General features: G+C 45.0%; 1 long non-coding RNA gene across 2 annotated transcripts; it reads left to right on the top strand.

The window, feature by feature from the left end:
- Positions 1 to 19,586: 19,586 nt before the first annotated feature.
- LOC146855518 (uncharacterized) lies at positions 19,587 to 21,260 on the top strand. 2 transcript variants are annotated; one of them, XR_014980850.1, is made up of 5 exons: positions 19,587 to 19,686; positions 19,930 to 20,015; positions 20,099 to 20,185; positions 20,606 to 20,676; positions 21,046 to 21,260. It is a non-coding gene; the product is annotated as an uncharacterized LOC146855518 (long non-coding RNA). The 2 variants fall into 2 exon arrangements; XR_014980849.1 differs by lacking the exon at positions 20,606 to 20,676.
- Positions 21,261 to 21,717: the final 457 nt, after the last annotated feature.

Here is a 21,717-nt window from a genome sequence, read left to right as displayed (position 1 = left end):
TCATAATGAAGACACTAAGCACTCTAGTTGTTTTTAAGAACACTCTGGGACATTCTGTCATTGGGCTATACTTGGGCTACATCTGGGTGATATTTGGGCTACATTTGGGCTCTTTTTCTCTGGTGGCCATCTTGGGAGACTTATTTGTTATGAAGTTTCCTAATTTCCTCATTTACTGCAGTCTCCTCAGTAGGAAATACTTTCAGTTTTTTACTTTGATTCCATCAAGAAGGCATTCAGATGTGTCACACATTTGCCATAAATTCAGAATGTTAGCACTATATTTGCTCATTAGATCACTGTAGTAAAGCTACTGCTCACCAGGGAAAACTGCTGCTGGTATTGAAAGTGCATGTTTCAGTCTGCATGTCAGAATTTTTTTATGAAATAGAAGAGGATTTGAGAAGTCATTCAAAATGTGCCCTAATTTTTCTTTCTGCAGCACTAATCATACTTTTTATGGAAAAATGAACCCCCTCATTTTGTTCCTTTTTAAATTAAATGTTTTAAGAGTTACCACTTTAATCCAAGCAAGATGGCTTCAGGTGTGCCATATGTTTATCATAAGTAGGACTGTTAGCGCTCTAGTTGTTCTTTGGAACACTCTGGGGAGCTGCAGTAGAACACAAAGGAATCAACTGACAGTCTCTGCCCTTGTTGGATGTACATGTTTTACTGAGAATGTCAGACTTCATTCTCACATGACTGAGAAAGATAATGTGAATTTACAGAAAATAAGCTCTCAGTTTAGCTTATAGATCACCTTCCAAACCTCTGTGGGAAAAGCATGAGAAAATATTTTTCTCTCAATCATGATATCCCAGCAGAAGGCTTTTTCACATGGTGAAATCACCTTAGAACATACCACAATTCCTAAAATGATTATGGTACCATCAACAAATGATTTATAATGTAACTAAAGTCTTGAAACCTTCTATTAACTGCAATGCTTTTTAATGAGGTGCTATCATGTATATTGGTCCCAAGATGGCTGCCAACACTTCTTGGATGAAGTGCTGACAGCCAATCAGATCTCAGGATGAGATGTGTGGTTAGGCTCCGCCCACATATATATATGATTTTACTTTTGATTTTCTCAGGAACTACTGAACAGATTGACACCAGACCTGCAAAAGGCACTTCCCTGACCTGAGGAATACCTCTCTGCCAAATTTCAAGTAATTCTGTTCAGCCGTTCGGGCTGTACCTTGGACTAAAGGTCCCTATGGAAAATTGCATGGGGAAAATGCGTTTTGGGACCCCCCTTTTTTCTCAGCCCCCGCTTGACGAATCCCCCCGAGACTTTCAGGGTAGGAGCGGAGTGGAGCGCCCCACCTATTTTGAAAATTTCGCGAGGATTCGTCAACCGGCTCCAAAGTTATTCCAAATAGAATGTTGCGGATTTCCTATGGAAACACGGTCCTAACTATAACTATCTACTGGCGACCGCCAGTAGATAATATATATATATATTTATATATATATATATAAATATATATTACCTACTGGCGGTCGCCAGTAGGTAGTTATAGTTAGGACCACGTTTCCATAGGAAAACCTCAACATTCTATTTTGAATAACTTTGGCGCCGGTCGACGAATCCTCGCGAATTTCTCAAAATAGGTGGGGCGCTACGCTCCGCTCCTACCCTGAAAGTCTCGGGGGGATTCGTCAAGCGGGGGCTGAGATAAAAGGGGGGTCCCAAAACGCGTTTTTCCCATGCATTTTTCCATAGGACCTTTAGAACGAGCTACAGCCCGAACGGCTGAACAGAATTACTAGAAATTTGGCAGAGAGGTAGTCCCTAGGTCAAGGAAGTGCCTTTTGTAGGTTTGGTGTAAATCTGTTCAGTAGATTCTGAGAAAATAGCCTTTAAATCAATATATATATCTGAGCCCGCTTACGGTACGCTTACCGTACGCTTACGGTAAGCGTACGGTGGCGTGCGCGAGCGCGATTCTGATTGGCTCTTAGATCTTAGTAAACATTCGAATCGGCAGAAACCAGGAAGCGGCGTCCGCCATTTTGTCTACCGCACTGAGTGTTATGTATCAAACATGATGGCCAAAAACATGTTATGGGGATGTTTTGACAACTCCCTCTCACATAGTCATGTTGAGGGAGTCCCCAAACATCCCCCAAGAGCAAAAACGGCATTATTTTTTTTTCGGCAATTTCGCGGGGTACGCTTACCGTACGCTTACCGTAAGCGTACGGTAAAAAAATAAAAATGAAAAAAACACTATCCACACTTTCTCCACCCCTTGTGCAAATGGTGGCCGAAGGCCACCATTTGTGCATGGCTTATCAGAGCACAGAAATTTCCCAAAAAATTTCAACAGATTACCTATCACAAGGAAGCGCATAATATGTCCTCCATGTGCGCACGGTGCGCGAAGCGCGTCGTGCGTACATGGCCCATCTAGCGTAACGCGGGCACGGCACTAACTGCGTAAAGTGGGTGCGCGGTGCGCGAAGCGCACCGCGTGCTCACTGTGCGCGCACGGTGCGCGAAGCGCACCGTGCGCGCACGGAACGAACTGCGTTAAGTGGGCGCGCACGCCACGAATGGCGTAAAGTAACTGAGCATTTAAAAAACCGTACAAATTCACTGAAAAAACCATAGGTTTCACACACGTTATAGTTAGGAATTAGCATTTAAAAAACCTTGCAAATTCACTGAAAAAACCATAGGTTTCACACATGTTATAGTTAGCGGAAATTTTACTGATAAAAAACCAATGAAATTGCCCCGTTATAGTTAGTGCTGGCAACTATAACTCACGCGACCGCAATCTTCTGCTGATGACATATGTGTCTTTATGAAAAAAAAATATTTGTAATATATGTATAGCTAAAAATGTATGGAAGAAGACATGGGCAAATAAGTGTCTAAATACAGTATTAGCATCAGCAGAGGATTGCGGTCGCGTGAGTTATAGTTGCCAGCACTAACTATAACGGGGCAATTTCATTGGTTTTTTATCAGTAAAATTTCCGCTAACTATAACATGTGTGAAACCTATGGTTTTTTCAGTGAATATATATATATATATATATATACATGGCACGTGCTGGTCAGTATACAGGTAATCACATTACTCATCCCCGTGCAAAATCACATTCTCAGTGTCAGATCTGTTCATTAGTTTGAGTCGTTCATTTCACAATTCAACTGTTGGAGATAGGCATATATCTCCTCTGTATCTGTTCCATCCATCCCATTTGCGATTCCACTTTCTGGGGCAGCCCCTGTATTTAAAAACGTCTTTTTCAGCTACCATTTCTCTATCCCTGTCAACTGCCCAGTCACATACAGTAGGGATTACCCCCACCCCTCACTTCTGTGCAATATTCCGTTTTGCAATGGCCCATCCCAATGAGGCCCATGCTTTCTCAGTTTGCGTAAGATCAGTGGCATCCCAAATATTTAATAGGCAGAGCTGTGGGAGCCCTTCAGAGTCTTACCTCCCGCCCTTCCCATTTGCTTGGTGATATCATCCAAGTATGTTCGCACATTTGGGCAAGCCCAGATGATGTGGAAAAAGGTTCCCGTTTAGTGACATTGTCTAAGGCACAGAGCGCCATCCCCTCTACCCATTTTGACCAAGATCCCCGCATCCATGTAGACGCTGTGAAGAATCTTCAATTCGATCAGGCGTCATCTTATGGGGATAGCAACTTCCCTAAGGGAGGCCAGTGCATCTCGCCAATCATCATCCTCGAGTTGTCCTAGGTCTGTCTCCCAACATTGCTGCAGGCGTACCAAGGAATCCGGGGGGTTATTTAATAACTTTTTATACGTGAGGGAGATGGCTTTTTTATTCATAGGTTCAAGTATCAACCTGTCTTCCAGCGCAGAGGCCTCAGGTAGTGGGTCATCCCAGGCCACCGCTTTGATGGCATGGCTAATTTGTAAATATCGAAATGTTTCGGTCTGTGCAAGTTGGTATTTGTGCTGAAGGTCTGCAAAGGTGGCCAACCTCCCCGCGATCCACATATCCCTCACCGTTGAGATGCCTATAAGGTCCCATTTATCAAACCCAGGCCAGGTGCTGAGATGGCCCAATGTAGTGTAGTTCCTATTTCCCTTTAGGCTCTGCACATTGGAATAATATACAGTATAGTTGTGGCATAGGACTGAGGTCAGTATTCCTCTATCGGGTACATTAAACTTAAATACTTTGTGTGCCAGCTAACTCAGAGGCCACTAGAAACTCCTTGAATAAACAAGAATTGAGTAGTTTCTGGCAAACGCATAAACATGACAACTTTGTTTCCCTTAGAATCGGAACATGTCTCAGGATCATGGAAACAACAGATAACAGTTTCACCTAGTCAATCGTACATGCTTAGTTTCTTCAGAGTTACACTAAAATAGATAGACAGGCGTTTCAATAAAAGGATTTATTGAACAGTCTTGTTTCTCGTGTAAGAAATATGAGCTGTTACAATCGCAAGACAGTATGCGGGATATAATACGCACAGCGTAAGCAATAAGAATTAATAATACTGCAACTGCATTGTCTTCTAGCTATGACATACATTCATATACACATACATAAATAACATGGGCTAAAAAGTGGATACTCGTTTGATGCTTCTAAATAGTTCTACCCCGGTGTACCTAACCTAAGTGTAGTTCAAGGTAAGAAGTAGGTGCTGTATTCTATAGTATGGTAAGCTATAGTTTTGCATATGCCAAGAGTCCCTCTAGGTTCTAGTCAGCTCCATACCTTAGAATGAGAGAGGTGGTAATGTCTTTCCGGGTCTCAAACTCTAACACCCTGCGAAGGGAGACAGAACACTGGAAGCTGGATTCTCTGCAAGCAGGGATGACAGCATCTGGTCAGTGCGTCAGGCAGGGACTCAAATTCCTTCCGAACTTGCCGTGGCGAGCCGTATCGAGCTGTGCAGCCGAGCCGTGGTTTGCCATGGTAAGGGAAGGTATATTTATACCTGGAAGGTGCTTAGGAATGTTAGCATTGACGTAAAGTCGGGCAGAGGAAGACATCATGAATGAACCCCTAAGGAATAGTAGTTCATGCATACTAGATGAGTTCTTGGAGAAAACAATAATCCTAGCTAGGGAAAGTCCCAAAAGCTTAAGGGTCTAGTTTCTAAGAACTCATTGTGACGTGGGGATGGACGGATGTAGGTGACCATGCCTGTATTTGGATGCCATGGCTAAAGCCTAACTAAGAACTGGGATTCTATGCCTAAATAAGGGCAATGCGAATTGTGCCTATATAACTACATGATTTAGGGAAACCTATGTACCGACATCTAAATCGAAACACAACACCAAGAGGTCTGGTTCCAAAACTGGTGCGGCTGGTGTAAGTTTATTGTGCCAGCCCAGTTGCCTGTTCACTCTATGCCATGTATCAACTGTACGTGCAGTGGGCCCAGTGCGGTTTAACTTTCGGGGGTTTGTGTAGAGTGCCCTATTATATCCCCCCTGTGCCATAAGCGATTGGTCTGTGCGGAAATTTGGGTCATCGTGGTCCCCATATACCCATTTGTTGATCGCAACCAATTGGGACGCCTGGTAGTAGAGTCTAATGTCTGGTAGTGCAATGCCCCCGTCGTACCACCCCATTGTAAATGTTTTTTATGGCTATCCGTAGGGTTCGGCCGTCCCATAGTAACTCACGCACAGCACTTTCGATATTGATGAAGTAGGTGTCAGGGATTTGGTCAGGGGTGTTTTGCAGTACATACAGGAAGCACAGTAGTACTAACACCTTAAAGAAGGCTCTGCGTCCCAAAAGAGTGAGAGGGAGGGAGCACCAGTGTATGATGTGGTGCGAAAACTTGCCAGGGTTTCAAGTAGATATACCTCATTAAAAAAAAACGGATCGAGTGTGATACCTAAATATCTGAAACCCCTCGATGCCACTGGTATGTCATATCATCTGGGATTGCATGGAGGTGTCTCCCCAGTACGTAGAGCTGGGACTTCATCCAATTGATAGTGTACCCTGAGTGGGTGCCAAAAATGTCAAAAATGTGGAATATGTGTAGGTCCCGGCGGAGGGACTGCGATGGTGAGGCCATATATAAAAGGATGTCATCCACGTACAATGAAATACGGTCCTCATGGCTCTCTCTCCACCTCAGACCACGGATCAGCAACCAATTGGGACGCCTGGTAGTAGAGTCTAATGTCTGGTAGTGCAATGCCCCCGTCGTACCACCCCATTGTAAATGTTTTTCATGGCTATCCGTGGGGTTCGGCCGTCCCATAGCAACTCACGCACAGCACTTTCGATATTGGTGAAGTAGGTGTCAGGGATTTTGTCAGGGGTGTTTTGCAGTACATACAGGAAGCACAGTAGTGCTAACATCTTAAAGAAGACTGTGCATCCCAAAAGAGTGAGAGGGAGGGAGCACCAGTGTTTGATGTGGTGCGAAAACATACCTGGGGTTCAAGTAGATATGCCTCATAAAATAGGGCCGGATCGAGTGTGATACCTAAATATCTGAAACCCCTCGATGCCACTGGTATGTCATATCCTCTGGGATTGCATGGAGGTGTCTCCCCAGTACGTAGAGCTGGGACTTTGTCCAATTGATAGTGTACCCGGGGTGGGTGCCAAAAATGTAAAATTTAGAATATGTGTAGGTCCCGGCGGAGGGACTGCGATGGTGAGGCCATATATAAAAGGATGTCATCCACGTACAAGGAAATACGGTCCTCATGGCTCTCTGTCCACCTCAGACCACGGATCAGAGGGTCCCCCTGACCCAGATCGCAAGAGGTTCGAGTACTAGGGCGAAAAGCAAGGGCGACAGAGGGCACCCCTGCCTGGTTGCTCTTCCTAATTGAAACTGTCTAGAAGTGTGGTTATTTACTACTACATGTGCGGCCGGGCACGCATAAAGCAATTGGATCCACTTTATAAAGTTTGGTCCAAATCCAATCCTTATCAGTACTGCAAAAAGAAAGTCCCATTCGATTGTATCGAAAGCCATAGTGGCATCCAATGATAACAGGGTTGCGTCTTCCCTAATCGTGTCATGCCTACCCAGGACCCCATGTAATCGCCTTAAGTTCAAGGCCGTATTCCTCCCTGGCATAAAGCCGGATTGGTCCCGGTGTACCAATCCAGTGGTATAGGAGATGAGTCTGTTGGCCAGAAGTTTTGGTAATATTTTCACCTCAACTGTGAGGAGTGCGATGGGTCGGTAGGCCCTACAATCATCCGGTGGTATACCTTGTTTATGAATAACCACGATGGAGGCTTTCCTGATATCCGCTGGTAGCACCCCTTTCTCGAAACGTTCTATGTTCATTTGAAGCAAGTAGGGGGAGAGTTTGGAAGCCATTGGTTTGAAGAATTCAATCGGGAGCCCATTTGGACCCATGGCCTTACCCGAGCGGACATTTTGAATAGCCAACTGAATTTCTTGCTCGGTGAGTTTGCCTTCTATGGAGTCTCTATCCTCAGCGGACAAACAGGTGACCTTTATAGTCAAGAGCAATTCTGCAGCTGCAGACGGCTGGGCTGTTCCGGTAGATGTGTATATTGATGAAAAGTAGGTAGCGAATGTGTCCGCTATCTGCTGGGGGTCAGTAATTGCCTCCCTGTTGGACCCACCCAATATATGAACCCATCATGATAGTTGCTCTTTTTTTTCCAGCCAGGCAAGAAGCTTGCCTGTTCTCTCGCTATGCTCGTATATCTTATGACATGTTGATTTGTACCTCACCTTGGCAGCGTCTGTAAGGAGCTGTTGGTAATCAAGATGCACAACTGCCAACGAGTGCTGCACCTCTTGGTAAGGGTGAGCGGAAGAGCCCTTTCCTTGAGTAAAATATCTTTCTCGAGCTCTTCTATGCGTTTAGTGAGTTCTCTTCTACGGCCGACCATCAATGCCAAGGCTCTACCTTTCATCACTACACCAAACTCACCCCATAAAATTTGGGCTGAGGAGACCGATCCTGCATTTTCTTTGAAATACAGGTTAGTTTCTTTTATTAACATCTCCTTGATGTGAGGTATCTTAAGTGTTAAATCAATGAGGACCTTTTTCCGGGTTGGAGGTGAAAATATATTAATAAACACCTGCTCAACGGAGGAATAGAAGAGTCAGAGAGTAGAAAGGGAGACGGGGAGAGAGAGGGAGAGAGAGAGTGGAAGGGAGAGAGAAGTGAAGGTGAAAGAGGCAGAGAGTTATATCCCCGGTATCAAGGATCCAATCCCGAAGGGGAGGGCTCAATTTTGCCTCTTAATTGCCCTCACACACCCCGAAGGATGTCATGCTTCATCATCGGGCTTTTTTTGCTCCTCGTCGGGCCGGCGCTGCAATGCCCGACAGTCCCCAGAAGGGTCTCTTTCGCGGAGATCTTTTAAAGAGAAAAGCCGATAGGTGAGTGCGAGTGTGTGGGATAAAAAGGGGGAGGAATCCAAAAAATTAGCGGTTACGTGCGTGCAAGGTTTGTGAGTAAAATTACCTAGGGGTGTCCAAATAAGGTATTTTAATGTTGTGGGACCCCTGGTAGAATAAAAAGACCCGGAGGTCAGTAAGTCACTAGTGGGAGCAATGTGCCCGGGGGGCATATGTCGATGTGACATTGAGAGTCTTTCCCTCCCAGGTGCCGGATAGCGCAACATATCTGCTTTGTTCATCAGGTCTTATGTACCATGTATGGACAATCCCTACGTAGGAGCACCCCTGTCCCTCACGGACCCGATGTAAACCCCGCATGGACAACTAGGCGATATCCCCATCTATTCAAGGTGCCGCAGGAATGACCAATTAAGTGCGTTTCTTGAAGAAGGATGATGTCCGGTGCCTGTCTCTTCAGATATTGGAGAACTATCCCCCATTTTGATTTTGTCACCAAGTCCATTAACATTCCTTGTAAGGAACTTAAGATCTACATGCGGTCCCATGGGTGGATAAGTAGGTGGCCTGTGTAAAGTCGGGGAGAAGGCAATACTTTGATATCTGCACCCTGGGGATGCTGTAACTAAGTGGGCATGCCATCGCGAAGTTCACGGGCGGCCCAGTACTGACATACAAAGGTGTCCCTTGTGATTCCCATATCGGTGCAGAAGGAGCATATGTAGTGGCCTGCGTTATGGTAAGTGAGAAGTATTGCTGCATAAGATCAAAATTACCCAACCTTAAATCCCCCTCCCCGAGAATGAAACAAACAATTCCCCCCGCCCCCAGAAAACCCCCAACCTCCCCCCTCCCTGCCTCCCTGCATCCCAAACTTGCAGAGTGCCTATCGCCTACCCTTAAAAGAATTAGGTGCGTGGACCAACCCCACTCCCTGGGGCGATAATCTGTGATTAACTTTTGCCCCTAACACATATACCCGGAGAAGAGGCTGAGTCATGACTCATTCCATATACAAAGTGTTCTCAATACCCCAAAATGTTTAAATAGTTACGTCTCTGGTTCCGTCAGCACCAGCCGCAGGCGATCTCAGGTTACCACCACAAAGCAGTTCAAGTGTGCACAGATCTGTGTCCCCAATAAACACTTCAGTGGAGACCTCGTATATCAGAAATTAGGGGTCCCTTTCTTAGTCCGCTTGACTCTGTTCCTGTGAGGCATCTGTGGCAGCTTCACCATTCCCTGGGGACCCATGATGAGCCTTGTCATTTTGCTTCCCGACTGTGCACCAGCCTTCGAGCCAGTCCCAAGTGTCCTCAAGGCTGGAGAAGAACCAGGTTTTTCCTTCGGATTCCACGTGCAGTTTTGCAGGGAAGAGTAAAGCATACTTGATTTCCTGTTCACGCTAGGCTCGTTTCACCCCCTAGAAGCTGCGGCGCTGTCTCTGCACCCTTAGCGTTAAGTCAGGGAAGAAGGTGACTGTACTGTTCTCTAGGGTGACAGGCGGGGTCGCTCTCGCCGTATGTAATATGACATCCCAGTCTCGGTAGTTCAACACTTGCGCCAGAAGGGAACAAGGCGGTGCTCCTGGTTTGGTCTACCACCTGGCACCCTGTGCGCCCGCTAGATGGAAAAATATTTGGATAAACCCTTAGGTTGGAGGTGCCGCAACACCAGGTTCTCCTCAAAGAGATCTGCCGCCTGCCCCTCTGCCGGTTCAGGCACTCCTAGTATGCGGACATTGTTGCGGCTCATACATCCCTTATAGTCATCAAGCTGGCGTACTAACAGATCCTGATTGACTTGAATATCAGCACTTTGGTGCTTGAGGAGATTGGAGTCAGTCACGAGATCCTTATTTGTGGATTCTACTGCAGTGAGATGCTCTGCCGTTTTTCACATATCTGCCCTCATCATATCTGAAGTGACGGTGGCAATTCAGCCCTCCAGGGAAGTGCGCACGTTTTGATGGCTGTTAGTATGTCTTGTAGAGTGGGTTATGGGGGGCTCCCCATCTTTGTAGGAGTGGTCTGTGCCTCTTCTTGTCCCTTATGCCAGGCAAACTTTTCCAGTTTTGTCTGGAGCGTGTTACAGCCGCTACGGCTGCTCGCCTTGTTAAAAGCAGTATGCCAGGTGCAGCAAAGGAGAAGGGCAAGTCCGGTTGGCTACCCACCGCTGCTTGCGTATGGAACCGAGCCCAATCCGGCCTGTCGGGTTTCACCAGCCGGTTGCGCCAAGGACAGCGGATTCTAGACTGCTCTTGGTCCCAGAGGAGGGGGGGCTGGCTTTGACCCAGCCTACCCAAGCAGCCTATTCAATTGTCCATTTGGATTATGGTGTGACCCTGATGGTGGCTATGGGCCGGTGTGATGACCCTGACGTAGCACCGCTCTTTCTTGTGCAGACATTTCATGACAACAATGGCCACTGTATATGTTTGTATCTGGGTCAGCGGGTGGGATTTCAAGAGAACGCACGTCTCATTAAGGATTCAATGTTAAAAACTACTATCTTACCGCTATGGGCAAAGATTGTAAACGCCTCCCTGAGACAAGGCGCCATTCCGGACTGTTATAAAATAGGGCCGGTCACACCTATACTAAAGAAAGTTGACACCACCTCATCTGATCTCAACAACTACCGCCCTATATCCAACATCCCCACTTTGGCGAAACTGTTGGAGAAATGTGTACAAATTCAATTATGCAACCATTTTGAGAATTAAAACCTCTTAGACAGTAACCAATCTTGCTTCCGCCATGGTCACAGCACAGAATCCGCACTCACACACATTATGAACGACATACTAAAAATGCTTGACCGCAACAAGTCATGCCTAATGATACTTCTTGACCTGTCCTCCGCTTTCGATACGGTCAAGCATGACAACCTTTTGTCCCTATTGGAACGAAGGATGGGCCTCTCGGGCACAGTGTTGCAATGGTTCTCCCCCTTCTTAAATAACAGAACACAAAGAATCAAGATGAAGAATTCACTCTTGCAACCCTCTGTGGTCACCCTGGGTGTCCTTCAGGGATCAGCCCTATCACCCATTCTTTTCAACCTACTAATGGGGCCTTTGGCGAACGCACTGAAATCCGCGAAAATTCTATATCACCTATACGTGAACGACACCCAGCTGTGTCTGAAAATCTCCACCCCAGAAGACTTAATTTCCCTCAACACTATTCTACTGAACACACAAAGCTGGCTCACTAACAACTTCCTCATGCTGAATACCAAAAAAACTGAATTCATTCTCATCTCGCCACTGAGTCACACACCTAAGTTAAAGCTATGGTTAAAACACCTAACATCCTTTGACTGTGTTCCCCTCATCATTGACTCTGCAAAATCCCTAGGAATCACCATAGTCAAACATCTGAATATGCAGTCGCACATCTCTAATGCCACCAAGGGAGCTAACCACAAGTTGAGTATACTAAGGAAACTCAAACCCTTCCTCCCTCAGGCTGATCTAAAAATGGCAGTGCAAGCCCTAGTGCTACCAAGATTAGACTATGGAAGCACCACTCTTTGTAGTCTCCCCAAATACAAGCTGGCTCCGCTGAGGGCATCACTTAATGCTGCGGCTAGACTGGTATCAGGAACCAAAAGGAATAGTCACATGTCTCTGACCCTGAAAGCCCTGAACTGGCTGCCTTACGAGGCAAGAATACACCTAAAAGTGGCCTGCATGACCCACAAAGCAATACATAACAATACTAACCCAGTTACTTAGCTCTAAAGCTAGAAAGGTCGGGAGGTTGCAGACAACTTCGAAGTGCGAGTACTTCCCTTCTGAAACCTCAATCCTTTCATAAGAAGAGAACTGGCTGCAGAGCTTTCTCAGGGATTACACCAAAGATTTGGAACTCCTTACCTCCAGGGGAGCGTGGAATCTCTTTCTTTACCGCATTAAAAAAAGAAGTCAAAATACTACTAATGAACAAATTCACGTCCTCAGTCTTAATTCTAGGCTGACCCCGAATAACCTATAAGATCTGCCTATCATTGCCATCTCTGGTGGAATGTACGAGCCTATTATATGTAAGATTAATACCACAGCCACTTAATGCTCAGTAACTGTATGTAGTGTAAAGCTTAGTTGGCCTCGGGTCCCATTTATTATCTATACACTTTATACCCATTGTGAATCGAAGGAGTATATTATATGTTTGTTTGTTAGCACAATCACCTAATGCTCAATAACTGTATATTGTGCAATGTCCTGCAGATTTCCGGTCCCCTATGTTTGTTATCAATATATTATATATCTCTTTTGTACGAAATGACACATTCGAATGCTTGTATACCACCTCATCCATTTATGTTTTTATACTGTATACTGTAAAGTGCTCTGATACCCTCGTGGGTCACGTTCGCACTATATAAAACTTTATAAATAAATGAATAAATTAGGGTCAGTGAGGGGAGTCCGTTATGCTGTTTAGAGGCTCCTACTTTGCTCTGGATGCCGCTGCTCCTCCGCCATGAGCTCCCTACCTGTTGTGCCTTATAGATTAGCGGTGAAGAGCAGGTCGCACTGTAGGCGCCAGGCTGTTAACAGGGACCTTGAGTGGAGCCGGGATCTTGAGTCAATACGGCCTTGGCGGGTGCTGCGCAGTATCCAGGGCAAAACGCGGTCGTAAATGCACCATGATAGGCCGGGACTGTTAGGAGGCCTGTCTGCCGCGAATTCGCCACTGTGTCTCGACTAGCGGTGATCGGCCGCCAGCCGGTGTCTTTGGCCTAATGACTGGCAGTAAACTGTGTGTGTAGAGCCGGAGTCAAGCCACTCACTTTTGAGGAAATGTGTGCCTTGGCACATGGATCACACAATACAGACTCTACTAACACGGATGCAGGTTACCCAGTAGCTATCTCAGCATTGGTTGAGAATGAAGATCATGTCTGTTCTTTGAACTTGTAACTTTGGCTCTGCGAAGTCTGAATCCTTTTTGGAGTACCTGGCCTTTGAATTTGCAAGTGACAAAATGGATTCCTCAGAAAGCACCGTAATTTGACTATATTTCTAAATTGAGATTTTATTTTTTATTTTTACCAATATAATATTATGAATTATGCTTTGAGTTTGTCTATATTTTGATTATATTTATATTTTTTAGTTATTTATCGTGCTATTATCCTGACCAAAGGGAGGGTGATGTGTGTTTCTTGTATGGCCCATTGTCGTTTTCCTTATGTTAGCCCAATTGTGCGCACTGTAGGTCGCTTTTGTTTTGCACACATTATTAAATAATACGCTTGTTTTTTGTGCCACATTGTATTTTCACACAGAACCAGCATCTGTTTTTGTATTTTATTATTTTCCTGTGATTTAGTGTGAACAGCTTAGACAAGGTCAAACAACATTGCCCCTTGTTATTCTCTCTGATCAGACTCTAGCACCTAGACATATTTAAAGAATGCAGCTGCTATTTTGAATACAGATATTTTTTCCTATAACTAGAGACAGGGTTCTGGAAAACAACATATACACAGAGCGAGGGTCTTGGGTCAAGAATGATGCGTCAGCTGAGATGTATGCTAAGGTATGGGGTCCGCCACTAAACCCAGAGATCTATAATTTATAAGCACTTAGCTTCAGTATTCCTGGAGAGTTTAGGCAGATCTTTCAGAGAACATGGCAGGGTTTTTTATTGTTTATGGTTTATGCTGATGACATTATTGACATATATTGGTTTTTCAACTGTGGCACAATTATTGCATTTTAGAGCACAATATTTTAAATAAACATTGTAAACTTCCTTTGCGTCTCTTTTTTATCTTATTGTGGACGAGTGAGAGAGAGAAAGGTTGTATTCTGGGGTGCCAAATCACTAGTCTCTCTGGAACGGTTAGGAGGGCAAGTGAGGCACTACAGTTAAGCGGGCTCGGCCTCATAGATACTGAGGTGGTATGGTGACCCTGGCCCTACATACTGATGTCCTATGGTCACAACATAGGGGTCCATTAGGATGTCGGGCGGTGGCACCACCGCGGTGCCGGCGGTGTGTAAAAATGCATTCTTCTGACCGCGAGCAGCGGTCCTCACGTCCACCATATTAGTATGGCCAAACATAGCCCATTTCCTGTCCGCTGCGGTCCGCCGCTCACCTCAATCAAAGTGCGCCTGCCACTGCGGCGGTGGGAGCCAATGGAGACTCACCGCCATGCGGAATGACGTCCACCCCGCTCCACAAATTAGGATGCCCCAAACAAGCAGACACACCGCAGCGGATACACTGCCCAACCAGAGATGGCAGAAGCTCGACAGCAGAGCGCGAAACCAGAGTCCCGGCCCACACCACCCGGCCATGACCACCATGGATCCAGCTCTACACGTTTTTCCGGTGCTGTACCTGCTACATCACCAACAACTCATGGACCGCCGTGGACGCTGCCGCAGGTACGCAATAACAGAAACACAACACACAACACATGGGCTGACACAGGGTCCAAATCCACATCAGACACCCTGTTGGGGACAGAGACACATCCACAAGGGCACCCACACTTCACCCTCCTGCCACCAAGTCACCCCTCTGCATCCTGAACACACATCTTCCACAACCATGCAGCAATGTCCCGGTCACATCACCGCAGCAGTGAACACAAGGAAATACATGTGAACAATGCAGAAGGCAGGGCCAGTGCCAGGCATGGGCAGGGCACAAAGACCACAGGGCCACACTGTAGGAGAGTAGGATCTGCTTCACATGTTTACCCCCACTTTTTGCTGGTGTTTCACAGTTTTTTGACTTTAGTCTGGCTGGGACCCTGCTTTTCAGGGCCCCAGCCTAGCTGATTCCTCTCTAAATTGAATACATGCACTTTAGGTACACTACAGATTGGATCTTGAGGTACCCTTGTGAGTCCCTAGTATATGGTACACTATGTACCCAGGGCATAGGTACCCCAGAGGCCTACCAGGGGCTGAAGCATGTATTATGCCACCCTTGGAAAGCCTCCCAAAATGACACCACAGGTCTGCTACTGCAGCCTGGGTAAGGTGGTGCATGCACCCCTTACTGTGATTTAAGTTACCTGTATCACTACATACATACACACATAAGAACCTATAAGTCACTCCTATGGCAGGCCTTGTCAATCCTGAAGGCAGAGTGCTTGGTTCTTATGTGAGAGGGTGCCTCTGCATGAGCAGAGCCCCTCTGCAGTGTTCGGAGTACCTTCTCTGATGCTGTTTGTAGTACAGCCTGACCATATACTCTTAGTGCATTATAACCCAACGGTAAAGGCTATCTTTGGACTGGCTGCACGGAAACATGTTGTGTTTGGTGTCAAACACCTTGGATTCATACCCCCACACCAGCAACTGGTGTGGGAGTATGATCCCACCCTTCTAGAGGGAGAGACATGGCAGCACTGGTATACCCAGTAGAAACTTAATAGAGCCCTGGCATCGCAAAATGGATGCTGCAGCCACAGACACGGGTCTGGCCTCCTGCTGCTGACTGAAACTCTGTCAGGAGAGGCCTGGACAATAGGTTTCCTGTCACAGGGACGTGTAACCACCTCACAGACAGGCTTATGTGTATTGGGGCTTGGTGGGAGCACTCTCTGAGTGCTTTGAAGTCCTGTCCTGGGGGCACATTTGGTGTCCCTGTGCATTGTCCTGCTCAAACTAGTGCAGGGGCTTCCAATCTGGTGCAAAACTGGACAAAGGAAATGGGTGTAGCCACCCCTCTTTCCAAACCCTCCCATAGGTGGGTCCCCAGACCTAGTCCAACCTCTTCCTTAGGTATACATAAGGAACCTCTGTAACCCAAAATGTAGATATCCCTGGACGAAACTCTGAAGCTGAATCCTGGAACTTCGACGCTCTACTCAAGACTAGAGGACTGAAGAAGTCTCCCTTGGGGTCAAGGAGTGACTCCCCTGCTTGACAGGCACCAACAAAGCAATTTGCCAGTCTGCATTTCCGAAACTTCCGCCTGACTCTGAAGTATTTGCAGCCCAGGAAAAGGATTTCCAGACATCTCAGAGGCCGACCCATCTCCCCTGCAAAGCTGAGACCCGCAGCCCTCGTGAGTAACGTGAAACCGGAACTCCTGGTCACCGTGAACTTTTGCAAGTGCATTGACTTCTCGATGTCTCCTGAAGTTGTGCTTAGGCTGACTTGTAGCTCCCACCTCAAGCACAGAATCCACCGAAGATTGTTGGCCTAGTCACCCCGAGTGACCCGTGGGCCGCCATTTTGTGTTTCATCTCGAGGTCCCATTGCGATCCCTGGTCCATCAACTGGTGGGTCCCTGAGGGGGTAACTTTGAATTTCCTTGGGCTTCCCGGGTTGCTTCAGATGTGCCCCGACTCCATACCAAGTGGTGGGTCCCACAGACCTTGCTGGTCTGCACCGAAGCATCTTTCTCGTTTCTGCGGGGGTTGCTGTTGCCAGGGCTTGTTGCGTCCAATCCGGGCACCAATGCTGCAGCTCTCGACATCCTTTGTGGGACAGCTCTAATCCAGCTCCTGGTTATCCTCGACACCTCCTGGTCTTCGTGGCTGAAGAGTCAAGCTTCACCTTCTTCACCTGAAATCACCCGACATCGGTGAGCATCTGCCTATTGCCTTCCTGGTCACTGGCTAGTGACCCAGACTCTGTCCCCTCTGCTTTCAGGTTCTTCTCATCTTCGATCCAGGCTTGGATCTCTTTGGACACTTCGCATCTTCTCGGCAGCAGCACTTCTTCGCCAGCCCCCAGTGAAATCGACGACGCGACCCAACACCATTTGACACTATGCACCCGGCTTCCCTGGGTGAGGTAACACGAGTACTCTAGTACTCCCATGGGTGTTGACCCTAGAACTGTCTAAATCCAAGAGGGTTTGGTCCTGACTCAATTCTAAGTTCCCTGGTCTTTAAAAATCTAATCGCGACTTTCCCCATAGAAGCTAACGGGAGCTCGCGGCTGTGTTCTCACACTGCACCCCTGTGTCACTACCTTGGGTGGGTCCTTGGGGTCCCAGCGATTCTACAGGCTTTAGGTCTTGTGTCTAGTTAAGTCGTGGTTCTTATACCACTATTTTCAGTAAATGGTTTGGCTCGCCCCTCGGGCCTGACGTGTATTTGTGCTTATTACTGTCCTATTCGAAGTGTAACTTATGTGTTTTGACCTCTAGCCTAATAAAGAGTCTAGGAGGGTGTGTTTAGAAATAAATACATATATTTTATATATATACCTCGTGTGGTTATCTTTCATTTAAGCACTCAAGAGATTATAGACTGGTAAAACAAGAGGCTTTACATTCCTTCAAGACTTAGCATGAAGGCCGCTCTCCATAGCTACCACTAGGATAGCTTTCAATAAAAGTTTTCTTTAACCAATAACCAATAAGGGGTTGTTTGGACTGTACAGGGTGCCCACTATAACTAGTGGACAACACATACCAGGCCAACTTCTCACACACACCCCCTCCCACCACACACTAGCACACCCCATTAAGGCACATGCCATGTACCTCTCCTGTGCACCCCGAGGCACAACAAACAAGGTGAATCCACACCCTGCACCACACAAAAACAACCAGGGAGACAGCCACTGCAGGAGTGGCTGCACAGGAATACACAACACACAGCACAGTAGCACAGGGCCAGGGAAACACACACACCACCCCAACACCACATCAGGGAAACAAAAATGAGTACAAGCACCAAATGAACACATACAAGGAACAAACATCCAAATGGACACACAGCCTGCATAGTCACACATACATACCACAGACTGACACACAGACACATACACACCCCACATGCCAACAGCAATGGAGCACAACAAATAGGAAAGCCAAAGTGGGCTGTACACAACTGCAAGGCCATGGAGACACACAACAAGCATGTGTACATCACATGCAAGACAAGGAACAGAGAACAACACCCTCAGACCATCAAAGCACACATGGCTGGTACAGTCAGTGAGGTCAAACCACCGACATCACAGTGCAACAACACAGGGAGACAGCAAGGCAAACCATGTATAGGCACAAGGATGAAAGGTAGGCCCTGAAGTCAAACTGAACAGCCACACATCTATACAACTAACTCACAGGAGAACACCAGCAGCACTACACACAGGGCCCATTGACACACTCCATTACTGCCAAACACCAGTAGGAATCTACACACATACCCCCCTCACATCAGCAGCACACAACACCAGTGCCAAACACACTGAACGCTGGCAATACTTGCAGTGAATACACACACAAACAATCACACACCCTGGGGGTAGCCACAAACATCACACACACACAGGGATGCCACAACAAATGTCTGCACAAAAACAACAGATAAACACATAACCCAACAGAAACACACACAGAACCACAACAAGAACAGACATGCCCTGTGCAGCTAAACTGTGGAAAGGCAATGGGAGCACAGACACAACAGGAGTGCACAAACTCATCCCTCAGGAACAATGCACAGACGACATACCACAACACACACAGGAAGTGCACCATCACAGAACAACACAGCCACATCAAACAAACAACATATGCACAGGCAGAAAAATCACATCGCAAAGACAGCTGGACATTTAGCACCTTTTACCAACTTTATTGGGGTTGAGAGTTTGATTGAACCCCATGTTTCATAAACAAATAGTATAACGATAACATAGAGATTACTATGTATATACTTTTCTTTAATGAGCACGTACTTCAGTGAATACATTGATTACGTCCCAACAAACCTTTACCCACATCCACTAATACACCTATAGATTCTCATCCATTTATGAACGTATCTTGTCTAGATCCCTTTTTGTTCCATATCTACGTATCTAATCATTACATCTACAGCTGGTGCAGACATACACAATAGCTACGTGTCAGCTGATGCTGTATTTGTAATTTTATAAATATATAAACAAGGACTCCATAATTAATACATATACACTGATAGCATTTACTTTACTATATAATATTGACACAATTGAAGACAGTGGTTTTCATATAAAAAAAAAAATAGGTTTAAGTTATACCTTTTTCTAATTCATCTGATGCACATATTTGATGTTGCATTTACCAAATTTATAACGTTCGGATGAACTCTCGCATTTATCAACATAAATACATTGCATTTGAGTCTTTCCTTGTTTTCTATATTCGCGTTTATAATGGACCAATAGTCAACGCGAACACATATTCTAGTTACATGCCCTTCACAAATGAAAAATGTGACCCCATGAACCAATTAGCTATCTCTATTTAAACGGATCGGCCGCACATCCGGGTTGTCTACGCTACATCCACGTACGCCAAACCCAGGATCCAATATAATCGAGATACACATTTTTACTCGGTAAGCATAGTCATGACCTTATCCATGTAAGTTCTCGATATCCTCTTTGTTTATCACCCTATTTTATCTTTTTTCACATTTGACCCATATGGTCACTAATATAAAGTTTGCCCTCGTAATTTTGAAAAGTCCGACATATCTGCACTCGACCAATAGTCAACGCGAATACATATTTCAGCCAGTTGTCTTCCACAAATGAAACATGTGATTCCATGAACCAATTAGCTGTCTTTATTTAAACAGATCAGCTACATTTCCGGGTTGTCTACGCTACATCCATGTTTGCCAAACCCAGGATCTATCATAACTGAGATACATATTTTTACTCGGTAAGCATAGTCGTGACCTTATGTATTTAAGCTCCTGATATCCCCTTCGTTTATCACACTGACTTTTCCTTTTTCCACATTAGATCCACAAAGTTACCAATACGAAGCTTGCCCTCGTAATTTGTTTTTATGAAAAGTCCAGCATATCTGCATCCGTTTCAATTACGAAGGTATACCTTGACAATGACTGCGCTATAAATGCCATGATTATTTTTCAACAAGGTTTCCCTCTATAATAAAAAACGATTACAGACTTTTTCTAAACCAATAATAGCTTGGTTTTTTATTAGTTTCTTAGTTTCTTAGATGGGAAATTTGATTTCTAAATTGCTAAAAACAACCTTAGTCTGTCACTTGTTTCATCTTTAGTAACATAAACAGACTATAAAAACCCGAATACCCAGGCACAGTGCTCGTTGATATATATAGCACTTAATTTCTCTTTATCTTTTTGAATCTTTATTTACAGATTTTAAATTAACAAAAACAAATCTTAAAGAGAAGTCCCCAGAGCATTTAAATGTTACAAAGGTAACATATAACAGAACATTTTATTAAGTTAATTACTATGTTATGTTTATATTCCATAGAACGAGATCCATTTACTGCATCCTTAAGTTCTTAATCAGAAGATCACGTCCGTACATATAATAAGAGACAAGTAAGCACTATGTGTCTCACCTTTATGAAAAAGCTCTTTCTAAAAATGCACTGGTGGTTCAGCGGAAAATATATTTTCCTCTCTTTTAATTCTTTTAAAAAAAAATATATATATATAACTCGAAAGCAAAATAGGGAACTTGGTCTATCTCAGCACATTTCTATCCATCTATTTCACTATCTGTGAACTTTCTCTAAAATGTTTGATTAAATGTATAGGTATCGTGTATATGTCAGACCAAGTAATTTCTATTTAGATGCTTATTACATTTTAGCAGACAGCAACACAGCTTTTTGTGATTCAAATGTAACGAGATGTATTGTCCCAAATTACAGGAATGAGTTTTAAATTGTTTTAATTAAATTTTAGGTGTACTGTGGCTACTCCTGACGAAGGCACTCACGTGCCGAAACGCGCGCCGAAGAATCTATTCCTGCCACTCTTGTATTTTAATAGATTTATTGATGTCATTAGAAGATTCTATTTCTGCCATTGTTGTATTCTAAATAGACTTTTTGGTGACATTAGATAATGTATTTTTAACAATATGTCAATGTAATTGTTTTCTTAATTAAAACTTGTGAATTTTTTATTATTTGTCTGTTTAACTAATTCCCTGCACTATATTGTTAATTTGATGACCTCACGTTGCCTGGGAACTATATTTTCTATTGTGTTTTTGCCCTGGCCCAGGAATTATATTATTCCACAGGGGGTCCTTGATACCCACATGCAATTTAACCCACAGCAGGTCTGTGCAGGACTGTTCTTTGTTATTTAGATCATTTATAATTATATATGCTGTAGTTGCAATTAGATCTGCTTTTAGTTATATATATTCAACAACAATAATAATCATGTCTCTGTAACTTCTAAATATTTTATCACTTACCTTTTCCCTTTGCACTTATTCACTCATTCCCTGCACTATATTGTTAATTTAATGACCTCACGTTGCCTGGGAACTATATTTTCCATTGCATCAGGGGAGGGACACCAGGCAATGACAAGGCAACATACACACACAGCACTGCATGCACA

The sequence above is a fragment of the Triturus cristatus genome, chromosome 4_1, assembly GCF_964204655.1.
Source record: "Triturus cristatus chromosome 4_1, aTriCri1.1, whole genome shotgun sequence".
Taxonomy (NCBI): domain Eukaryota; kingdom Metazoa; phylum Chordata; class Amphibia; order Caudata; family Salamandridae; genus Triturus; species Triturus cristatus.
This window is presented reverse-complemented; position numbering and strand designations above follow the sequence as displayed.